Source organism: Lutra lutra, chromosome 15 (genome assembly GCF_902655055.1).
Source record: "Lutra lutra chromosome 15, mLutLut1.2, whole genome shotgun sequence".
Classification (NCBI taxonomy): Eukaryota; Metazoa; Chordata; class Mammalia; order Carnivora; family Mustelidae; genus Lutra; species Lutra lutra.
In genome coordinates this window covers 31,541,044-31,553,084 of record NC_062292.1, presented here as the reverse complement: position 1 = coordinate 31,553,084, position 12,041 = coordinate 31,541,044, and positions in this window count along the sequence as shown.

The window sequence follows — 12,041 nt, the reverse complement described above, 5'->3', positions numbered from 1 at the left end:
GAAAGCTTATGGAGAACACGATATCCTTTATTTGAGGAACAGCTCAGTGTGGAGGGCTGCTGTCAACCAGCCTCCAGTGTCAGGAGGATACAAGGGCTTTGCAAGAACGTGCATGGTAGCCTCTGTAGAGCCCTGCACTTAACTGGGTACTAATTGACGTTCTCCAACATGATTTTGAGCTACCACCATGGTTCATGAAGAATGAAGCACCTGAAAGGGTAGGTGTTCCATCTATAAGGAAAAGGCTCTAGGCCAGTGTTGGTGAAAGATATTGAGAAGAGTACTTCCCTCTCCAACATGCAGCTGGAAGCATCTTCCATGCTCTGCGCGCAGAATGAATACCTCTTACGCTTCATGCTATGAGTGCAGAATGAATACCCCATATGTTTAACTGTGAGAGACCTCTTTGTCAACAGGAACTTCCAGCTCACACATTGTTAGATGGATGCATTTGCAAAGGGATGCTGTTTGAAAGCCAAAGAAAGCTTTACCCTTCTCTCTAATAGCAAAGCTGTAGAAAGGCCGTCCTTTGACAGCCTTCTCTTCTGCTCACTATCGAAGCAGCTTTAAGACAGCTGAGAGAAAGCTCAATGCTCTTCTCTCAGGACCACAGTTCTGTGGGGTGGGCGTCTCACACCTCTCACATCTGTGTGTCTCACACACACACACACACACTTGTGCGTGTGTGTGAGACACACAGAGCCTCCAGGAAGCTCTACCCTTTAATAATCTTTGCAAATAATCTGTGTCAATCACGATTTCGAGCCAACGCCATGCTTCACGAGGCATGAAGTCTCTTCAGGTGTCTGTGTTGAATACTAAGGGTTGTATTCTGCACTGTTAAGCAACTATGCAGCAGAAAAACTGTCCTTCTGCTAACATCTTTCCTAAAGCTAGAAGCATATTCAGGGTAAGTGTGGAGGTGAATGGATGTTCCCAAGTCTGCATTGGTGAAACAAGTTGTGTAGACTGTTTCCCTCAGGCAACATTCATCTGGGAGTGTTTGCTGTGCTATGCATGAGTGCAGAAGGAGAAAGCCATGCCATCAACTAGGAGAGAGAGAGAACTGTCGAACGCAACTATCGGCTAACATGTTGTTACCTGAAAAGCATGCCTTTGCAAGAGTTTGATGGCAGGAAGCCTAAGGACCATGCCACACACTGTCCTCTAAGCACAACATTGTAGAGACACCCCCTCTTCTGCTAAGATCGATGCAACTTTAATACTAAGTGTTAAGGAAAGCAGAAGAAAAGCACCATATCCTTTACTTGGAGGAACACTCTGTGCTGATGGCTTCTACAACTTACATATGAGGTCTCAAGCACTGAAGGGCTTTCAAGGGAATGCAGGCTAGCCCGCAGTGAGCCCTACATTTAACACTGAGAAACAAGTCAAGTTTCCTATAAATACAACCTTGTAGGGAGACCGTCCCTGGAATGCTGTCTCTTCCACTCAGGATAGATGCAGCTTTAATATCAAGTGTCGAGGAAAGCAGAGGAAGAGCGAGATATCCTTCATTTGGAGGAAAACCCCTGTGTGGAAGGCTTCCAACAGCTAACATCTGAGGTCCCATGCATGGAAGGGCTTTCAAGAGGATGCGAACTATCCCCCGGGGAGCCACACACTTAACCCTGAGAAACAAGTTGCTGTCAAAACAACTTTGAGCTAATACCATGGTTTCTGAAGAGGGAGGCATCTTGAGGTGTATGTGTTAAATACACTTTTGGAATGTGCCCCAGGTTTATGCTAGGAAAACAAGCTGTCTAGAGGGCTTCCCTAAGCCATCATCTTGTTTCATAAAGTTGGAATCTTCTTCTGTGCTATGCTTATAAGGTAATTGGCAAGGTTATACCCTTGACTGGGAGAGTGACATAGGTGTCACAGGTGACTGTGAGCTAAGACGTTGTTTGATAAGGAAGCATTCTTTTGCTGGTGTATGCTGTGAGGAAACTCAAGAACAAGGCACATTCTTCCTTCTTCTGCTGAAGATCAAAGCAGGTATGAAGCCAATTGTTGAAGAAAGGTGAGGAAAAGCGTGATGGCCTTGGCTTAGCAGGCCAGCTCTGGTTGGAGGACTTCCCTCATCTATTGCCAGGGTGTGATTCCTAGACAGTCTTTCAGGAATGTGAGCAAACAACTGGAGAGCCTGACATGATACTGAGAAATAAGTCGGTGTCAAGCACGATATAGCACTAGCTCTTTGGTTCCTGAAGAACAAAGGGTCCTGATGGCTGTGGGTTGAATCCCTAAGGAATGGGCCCTTGGCCTGTGCTGGTGAAGAAAGTGCATAGGCTTCTTCTGTCAGTGGATATCTTGTTCTGTGCAAGGTGGGAGCATCTTCTGTGATATGCTTGAAAGCAGAACAAAGATGGGATACACATAACTGGGAGAGAGAAGTCTGGATCAAATGGCACAACCAGCTAGCACAGTGTTCTGTGGAGAAGGATGTGCATGTGAATGTATGAGGTGAGGAAATCCAAGGAACGTGCTGCACTCTTTCCTGTAAAAGAAGGCTACAGAGGCACCATCTTTTGTCTATCGTCTCTTCTGCTAAGGTTCAAAGCAGTGTTCAAGCCAAATGTGGAAATGTGGAAGCATGCACGATATCCTTTATTCAAAGAAACAGCTCTCTACAGAGGACAGCGGTCATCACACCTACAGTGACAGGAGCATAGAAGGGCATTGCAAGAGAGTGCTAGGTAACCTCCTGAGAGCCCTGCACTTAACCCTAAGATGATAGGCATTGTCCACCATGATTTTGAGCTAACACTATGATTCATGAAGAATGAAGTGTCTGGAAGTTTATCTGTTGAATCCATAAGGAAAGTGCTCTTGGCCAGAGCTGGTGAATGAAGTTGTGTAGTGTTTCCCTCCACCAACACGCTGCTGGAAGCATCTTCCATTCTATGCGTGAGTGTAGAATAAATAAGCCATTGGTTTAACTGAGAGAGAGACCTCTGTGTCTAAAGGGTCTTCCAGCTAACATGTTAGATAGAGGAATGCAATTGCAAATGGGTGATGTGAGGAAGCCAAAGAACAAGCCTCACACTTCCTTCTAATAGCAATGCTTCGATGACCTTCTTTTCTGATCAGTACTGAAGCAGCTTTAAAACTGTGAGTAGAAGACAGCCTAGTGAAAGCATGATATCCTTTTCTGGGGGCCACAGATCTGTGGGGTGGGTTTCTCACATCTCAGGTCTGGTGTCAGGCATACAGATTGGCTTTCAAAAGCATACATGTGAGCCTCCAGAAGTCCTACACTTCAATAATCTTTGCAAATTATCTGTGTTAAGCAGGATTTTGAGCTCACCCCATGTTTCACGATGGATGAAGTCTCTTGAAGTGTATGTGTTGAATCCTAAGTTCATACAAAGCAACTATGCAGCAGAAACACCGTCCTTCTGCTTATATCTTCCCTGAAGCTAGAAGCATTTTCAGTGTAAGTGTGGAAGATGGATGGAGGCTCCCTAGGTCAGATCTGGTGGAACAAGTTTTGTAGACTGCTTCTCTCAGGCGACGTGCGTCTGGAAGTGTAAATCCAAGCTTTACATGAATGCAGGAGAATGCCATGCCAGTAAGTGGGAGAGAGAAGTTTGTGTCAAATGCAACTACCAGCTAACACGTTGTTACCAGTAAAGGATAGGTTTGCAAGGGTTTGATGGGAGGAAGCCTAAGGACAGTGCCACACACTTTCCTCTAAATGCAACATTGTAGAGACGCTATCCTTGGAAAGGCCTCTTTTCTGCTAAGGATTGATGCACTTTTCATACCAAGTGTTGTGGAAAGCACAGGAAAAGCGTGATATCTGTTACTCAGAAGAAGAGCTCTGTGTGGAGGGCATCCCTCAACTAATGTATGAGGTCTCATACATGGAAAGGCTTTCAATAGAATGCGAGCTACCCCACAGTAAACCTCACACGTAACCCTGAGAAACAAGTCACTGTCAAAACAAAGTCAAACACCATGGTTTCTGAAGAGCAAAGTGTCTTGAAGTTTATGTGTTGAACCCATAATATATGTGCCCTAGGCCTGTGGTAAGAAAACCAGTTCTATAGTGTGCTTCCCTCAACCAAAATCTTGTTTCGTGCCATTGTGAGCTTTCTCCACTCTATGCTTGAAAGGAAAAAAGGTTATACACTTAACTGGAGAGTCACATAAGTGTCAAAGATGACTATGAGCTAAGATGTTGTTTGATAAGGAAGCAGTCTTTTGCAAGTGTATGATGTGGGGAAGCCAAAGAACAAGCCACACACTTTTGTCTTCTACTAAGAAATGAAGCAGCTATGAAGCCAGGTATTAAAGAAAGCAGAAGAACAGCAAAGGAAACAGTCAAGAAAACAAAGAGGCAACCCACGGAATGGGAGAAGATATTTGCAAATGACAGTACAGACAAAAGGCTGATATCCAAGATCTATAAAGAACTTCTCAAACTCAACACACAAAAAACAGATAATCATGTCAAAAAATGGGCAGAAGACATGAACAGACACTTCTCCAATGAAGACATACAAATGACTATCAGACACATGAAAAAATGTTCATCACTAGCCATCAGGGAGATTCAAATTAAAACCACATTGAGATATCACCTTACACCATTTAGAATGGCCAAAATTAGCAAGACAGGAAACAACATGTGTTGGAGGGGATGTGGAGAAAGGGGAACCCTCTTACACTGTTGGTGGGAATGCAAGTTGGTGCAGCCACTTTGGAGAACAGTGTGGAGATTCCTCAAGAAATTAAAAATAGAGCTTCCCTATGACCCTGCCATTGCACTACTGGGTATTTACCCCAAAGATACAGATGTAGTGAAAAGAAGGGCCATCTCTATCCCAGTGTTCATAGCAGCAATGGCCATGGTCACCAAACTGTGGAAAGAACCAAGATGCCCTTCAATGGACAAATGGATAAAGAAGATGTGGTCCATATACACTATGGAGTATTATGCCTCCATCAGAAAGTATGGATACCCAACTTTTGTATCAACATGGACGGGACTGGAAGAGATTGTGCTGAGTGAAATAAGTCAAGCAGAGAGAGTCAATTATCATATGGCTTCGCTTATTTGTGGAGCATGAGGAATAACATGGAGGACATGGGGAGATGGAGAGGAGAAGGGGTTTGAGGGAAATTGGAGTGGGAGATGAACCATGAGAGACTATGGACTCTGAAAAACAATCTGAGGGCTTTAAGGAGTGGGGGGAGTGGAAGGTTGGGTGAGCCTGGTGTGGGTATTATGGAGTGTACGTATAGCATGGAGCACTGGGTGTGGTGCATAAATAATGAATTCTGGAACACTGAAAAGAAATTAAATAAAAAAATAAAAAATAAAGCAGAGGAAAAGCGCTTTATCTTTTACTCTGCAGAACAGCTCAGGGCGGAGCGCTTCCCTCATCTATTACCCATGGTGTGATTCATAGAAGGTGTTTCAAGTATGCAAGCCAACGACTGGGGAGTCCTACTCGTAACTGGGAAAGAAGTCGGTGTCGAGCACTGTATCACACTAGCACTTTGTTTCAGGAAGAACAACGGCTTCTGAAGTGTGTGTGTTGTATCCATGATGAATGGGTCCTATGCCCGGACTAGTGAAGACAGTTGCATAGGCTGCTTCTATAAGCTGATACATTGTTTCATGCAACTTGAGGTGTCTTCCATGATACGCTTGAAAGCAGAAGGAAAACAGGACACACATAATTGTGAATGAGAACTGTTGAATATGACTACAGGCTAACACAATGTTCAGTGGAGAAGGATGTGCATGCAAATGTATGATATGAGGAAACCTAAGGAAAGTGCCACACTCTTCCCTCTAAAAGCAAGGTTGTAGAGGAACCATCTTTTGACTACTGTCTCTTCTACTAAGGATTGAAACAGCGTTCAGGCCAAATGTGCAAGAAAGCAGAGGAAGAGTGCAATATCCCTGACTTGAAAGAAGAGCTCTGTGCGAAGGGCTTCTGTCAACTAACCTGTGGTGTCTGAAACTTAGAAGAGCTTTGCAAGAGCACGCCAGTTAACCTCCGGATATCTCTACACTTAACTCTGCAATGATAGACCTTGTCAACCATGACTTTGAGCTAACACCGTGGTTCATGACGAATGAAGAGTCTGGCAGTGTATGGGTTGAATCCTAGGTAAAAGACCATTAAGACTTCAATGTATGGTCCTGAGCAATAATACTGTTAGGAAACCCACCTTTCATTAATATCTTCCCTAAAGCTTGAAGCATTTTCAGTGTAACTGTAAGCATAAGAAATATGTCCTATGTCTGGGATGGAGAAACATGTTGTGTAGAGCACTCCTCTCACCCAACATACAGCTGGAAGCATTCTGTGCTGCATGTGAAACCAAAAGGAACATGTGACATGCTTAAGTAGAAGACATCCCTCAGTGGTGAATAGTACTATCAGGTAACACGTTGTTAGGGATGGTGCATTTGCAAATGTATGTTGGAGGAAGGCAAAAGAGAGCCAAGCAGTTCCCTTTAATAGCAATGCTTTGTGGATGCAGTCTTTCAAAGACTCTTTTGCTCAGGATCAAAGCAGCTTTAAAACCATGTGTGGAAGAGAACAGAGAGAAAGTGCAATATCCTTTCCATAGAGGATCAGCTCTGTGCAGTGTGCTTTTCACACATAAAGTCCATTGTCAGGCACACAGAACAGCTTTCAAACGCATGTGTGTGAGTCTCCAGAGAGCCCTACATTTTAATAATCTGAACACAAAGTTGTTTTCAAGCACAATCTTGACCTAACACCATGGTTCACAATGAATGAGGTGTCTTGAAGTGCATGTGTTGAATCTTAAGGAATGGTTCTTACCCTGCACTCTTACCAACTACACTGTAGTGAAACCCTCTTTCTGTGAGCATCTTCCTTGAGGCTAGATGCATTTTCAATGTGTGACAGAAGAAGGAATATCACGAAGGCCTATCTGGTAAAAGAAGATGTGTAATAGTTAAGACTCAGTAGAGAAATGGTCTTTCAGCCTACATCTTTTTGCCTGAGGCCAGAGGAATTTTCAAATGTATGTCTGAAAGTATAAGGACTAGGCCTTAGCCCTGGGATGAAGAAACAAGTTGTGTAGAATGCTTCTCTCAGCCAACATCTTGTTTCATGCCCCTAGAGAATTTTTCCATGCTACATGTGAAAGCAGAAGGAGAACGCCGTAGCATTAACTGGGAGACAGAAGTCTGTTTCGAATGTGGCTTCCAGCTAACATCTTGTTACTGGAAAAGGGTGTGCTTGTAAGGATTCTGATCTGAGGAATGCTCAGGACCATGCCACACACGTTCCCCTAAAAGCGAAGTTGTAGATATGCCATCCTTGGAATGCCATCTCTTCTGCTAAGGATCGATGCAGCTTTAATACAACATGTAAAGGAAAGCAGAGGAAAAGCCTGATAGAAGAGTTCTGTGCAGAGAGCTTTACTCAACTAACTTCCAGGGTCAAATACATAGAAGGGCTTTCAAGAGAATGTGAGCTAGCCCCCTGTGAGCCCCACATCTAACACAGAGAAACACGTCAGTGTCTAAACAACTTCCAACTAACAAAATGATTTCTGAAGTCTTGAAATGTGTATTTTGAATCCATAAGGAATATGCCAAGGCCCGTGATGGAGAAACCCATCTGACATTTGGTTTCATACTGTTGAAAGCTTCTTCTGTACTCTTGTTGAAAGGTAATGAAAAAGGCTTAACTGAGAGAGTGATATATGTTTCGAAGATGACTATCAGCTAAGATGTTGTTTGGTAAGAAGTATTCCTTTGCAAGGGTATGATTTGAGTCAGCCAAAGAATAAGACACACATTTCCTTTTTCTTCTTAAGATCAAATAAGCTATCAAGCAAGATGTTTAAGAAAGCAGAAGAAAAGGATGATATCCTTTACTCAGCAGAACAGCTCTGGGTGGAGGGCTTCCATTCCTCATATCTGATGTCAGGAAGTTAGAAAGGCCTTCAAGTGTATGTGAGTAGGACACCAGATAGCTCTACGTCTAACTCAGAAACATCATTGTCAGAATAACATCATGCTAGCACGCAGCTTCATGAAGAAAAATGGGTCCTGAAGTGTATGTGTAGAACCCATGGGAAATGGCCCTGAGGCCTGTGCTGATGCAGAAAGTTATGTTGCTACTTTTCTCATCCAGTGTCTTATTTCATGTAGATGGAAGCATCTTCTGGGCTATGTCTGAAAGTGGAGGGGAAAGGAGATACACGTTACTGGGAGACAGAAGCTTTTGTTGAATATGACCACCAGCTAACACGTTGTTACATAGAGAAGGATGTGCTTGCGAACGTATGAAGTGAGGAAACCCAAGGAAAGTACAACACTCTTCCTTCTAAAAGAAAGGCTGTAGAGGTGCCACCTTTCAACTACTGTCTCTTTTCCTAAGGATCAAAGCAGCGTTCAAGCCATTTGTGGAGGAAAGCAGAAGGCTGCATGACATCCTTCCCTCAGTGGAAGAGCTCTGTGTGGGGTGCTACGGTTAACTAACCTCCCGTGTCAGGAAGATAGAAGCGTTTTTTAAGTACTTGCGAGGTAGATTCCAGACAGCACTACACTTAACTCTGATAAGACAGACATTGTCAACCACGACTTTGAGCTAACACCATGGTTTATGAAGAATGAAGTGTCTTGACATGTATGTGTAGAATCCTAAGGAAAGGGTACAAAAAACTATAAGGCAAGAGCACAGTATAGGAACAGTGAGATTTCTGCTGTTCTGAATCCCGTCTTGAGATTCAAATGTGATGCTTTATTTCTAAGTGGTAGGTAGAAGACTCTGTTATGGCCTAGGTGTACCTACTCTGTGTGGCTTGTGTGCCAGGATTCTGGAGACAGAAGCCTGAAACTGGCCTAATGGTAGGGTTAGGACCCATGAGCATGAGAGACCCAAAGTGCCAGCAATGAGAGGAGCACCACATGGCCCTCAATTGAGGGAATGGTTTAAGTGTCAGGCCCTGGGTCTGTGTCCACGTGACAGCTGAAGATAAGGTGGCTCAGAATCCACTGCTGAGTTTGAAATGGTATGGTTTCCTTCTGGGTGGCAGGCTGAGTCCCCAGGTATGGCTCATGTGTCCCCAATCTGTAGAGATTGGATGCCAAGCTTATGGGAAACAGAATCAAGAAAACACAACCTAGAGTTAAGGATAGAGACTAGGGTTATGAAAGGGCCAATATCTCAGGGCTGACATGAGTTCCCCTGGGAGCCAAGTTGAGGTGGTAGGTCAGGCTGAGGGTCAGATTCTGGGTTTGTGTTCAGGGAGCTGCTGAACCTGGTTCAGGCCACATGAGGGCATGCAGATTACTCAGGCTCTGAATTCCATCTGGTTTTCCAAAAGGCAGGTTTCCCTGCTGGGTGGCTAGTGGAGTCCTCTGGTATGTAGCAGGTGTGTTCAATCTAGGGCTTGGGTGACAAGGCCCTACAGAGATAAGACTGGAAACCCAACCTAGGGATAGTGTTTGGGCCTAAGGGCATGCCTGGGCCTCAATGCCGGCTTAGAAGTGAGCTCCTCCAGGGTCCGAGTTCAGGTCATGTGACAGGTTGAGTGTCAGTCTCCAGGTTTGTGTCCTGGAGTGGGGGCACTGAATGTGGGAGAAACCACAAGAGGACATATAGATTTTTCAGGCTCTGAGTCTCTTGCAGAATTCCAAATGGCACAGTTTTCTGGGTGGCAGACTTAGTCCCCTGGGATGGCATAGGTTCCCCAGTCTGTAGGGTTTGTTTGTCAGGCCTCTGGGTATAGAATCCAGAATACTGGACCTAGTTTTAGGGTTAGGACCTTGGGCCATGGCAGGTCCATTCTGCGTGCACTGAGGGGAGATCCCTGGGGTCCTGAGTTGAGGGCAAGTATCAGGGTGAGTGTCACTCTCCCAGTTGTGTCCAGGCTGCCACAGAACTTGGGAGTGCCTCAGGTGGGGATGCAGATTCCTACTGCTCTGAATCCTTTGCAGTGTTCCAAATGGCATGGTTTCCTTCAAGGTGGCAGGTGGAGTCCCCTTGTGTGGTGTAGGTGTCCCTAGTCTGTAGAGCTTGTGGACCAGGCCTCAGACTGAAGCAGGAAAACCTAAATTAGGGTTATGGTTAGAGCCTTGGGCATTGCAGGCCTGATGTGCCAGCGATGAGGCGAGCTACCAGGGTGGCTGAATGGAGGGAGTGTGTCACACTGAATTTCCTAATCTGAGATTGTGTCTTGGGGGTTGCTGAATGTGGTGGTGGCCTCACGTGGCAATACAGATTTCTCCTGCTCTGAATCCTGTGTGGTGTTCCAAATGGCATGGTCTCCATCAGAGTGACAGCCCAAGTCCTCCATTATGGCTCAGGTGTCCTCAATCTGTAGGGCTTGGGTGCCAGGCATCTGGGGAGAGAAGCTGGGGTTCTATGGGGAGAGAAACCTAGGGTTGGGGTTAGGGCCAAGAGACATGGCAGGCTGAGGGTCAGGCTCTGGGATTGTGTCCAAGGGGCCATGGAAGGTGGGAGAGTCACCCTAGGTGGTCATGCATTTTTCTCCTTCTCTGTATCTTTCATAGAGTTCCAAATGGCACCGTTCCCTTCTGGGTGGCAGGCAGAGTCATTTGGTGTGGCTCAGGTGTCCCCAGTGTGTAGGATTTGGGAGCCAGGCTTCCTGGGACAGAAGTGGGAAAACCCAACCTAGGGTTAGAGTTGGGGACTCAGGGCATGGCAGGGTCTATATGCCAGCACTGAGGTGAGCTTCTCCAGGGTCTGAGTGAGGTTGTGTTTCAGGCTCCAGGTTGGGTCCAGGGGGCCTCTGAAAGTGGGGGAAGCCACATGAGGGAATGCAGAACTGTCAGGCTCTGAACCCCTTGTAGAAATTTCCAAATGGCATTGTCCTACTGGGTGGCACAAAGAGTCCTCAGGTATGGCACAGGTTTCCCCAATCCATTGGGTTTGTGTGGCAGGCCTCTGGGGAGAGATGTCTGAAAACAGAACCAAGGGTTAGAGCATGGGGCATGGCAGGCCCAATCTCTAGGGGCGAAGGAGATTTCCCAGGGGTGAGTTGAGGGCATGAGTCAGGCTGCGTGTTTTTGTTTAGGGGTCACAGCAGTGAGGGTGGCCTCAGGTGGGCATGCAGATTTCTCATGCTCTGAATCCTTTTCACTGTTCCAAATGGCATGGTTTCCTTCTGGGTGGCAGACAGAGTCCTCTGATATTCTCAGGTTTCCCCAATCTATAGGGCTTGTGTGCCAGGCCTCTTGGATAAGAGTCCTGAAAACCCAATGAGGTATAGGGTTAAGGCTTAGGAGCATGTCAGGCCAGATCTGAGTGGGGTTAGGCAAGATCCCAGGGTGGCTGAGTTGAGCACATTGGTCAGGACCAATTGGTCAGGAGAGTCTAGCTCCGGAATTGTGTCAAATGGGCTGCAGAAGATGCGGGTGGCCTTAAATGGGCATGCAGATTTCTCCTGTTCTGAATCCTTTTCAGAGTTCCAAATGACATGGTTTCCTTCTGGATGGCAGGCAGAGTCCTCTGGTATGGCACAGGTGTCTCCAATCTTTAGGTCTTGGATGCCAGGCCTTGGGGAGAGAAGGTGGAAAACTCAACCTTGGGTTATGTTTATGGTCTAGGGGCAATGCAGCAAGGTAACAAGGTGGCTGAGTTGAGGGCTTGGGTCAGACTACCTGTCAGGTTCTGGGTTTGTGTCCTGGGTGTTGCTAAATGTACAGTGAGCCTCAGATGGCCAAGCAGCTTTCTCCTACCCTGCATCCTTTGCAGTGTTTCAAATGGCACAGTTTCCTTCTGGGTGGTTGGCAGAGTCCTCTGGTATGGCTCAGGTGTCCCCAATATGTAGTGCTCGGGTTTCAGGCCTCTCAGGTCAAAACCCTGAAGTTGAAAGACAGGGTTAGGGTTAGGGCCTAGGAGCCTGTCAGGCCCGATCTGAGTGCGCTGAGGCTGGAGTCCAGCAGGACTGATTTGGGGGCATGGGTAAGGCTGAATGTCAGTCTCCAGATTCATCTGAGGGGTTAAAGATGTGGAGGCTCTAGGTGGGCTTGCCAATTTCTTGCTTCGAATCCTTTGCAGAGTTCC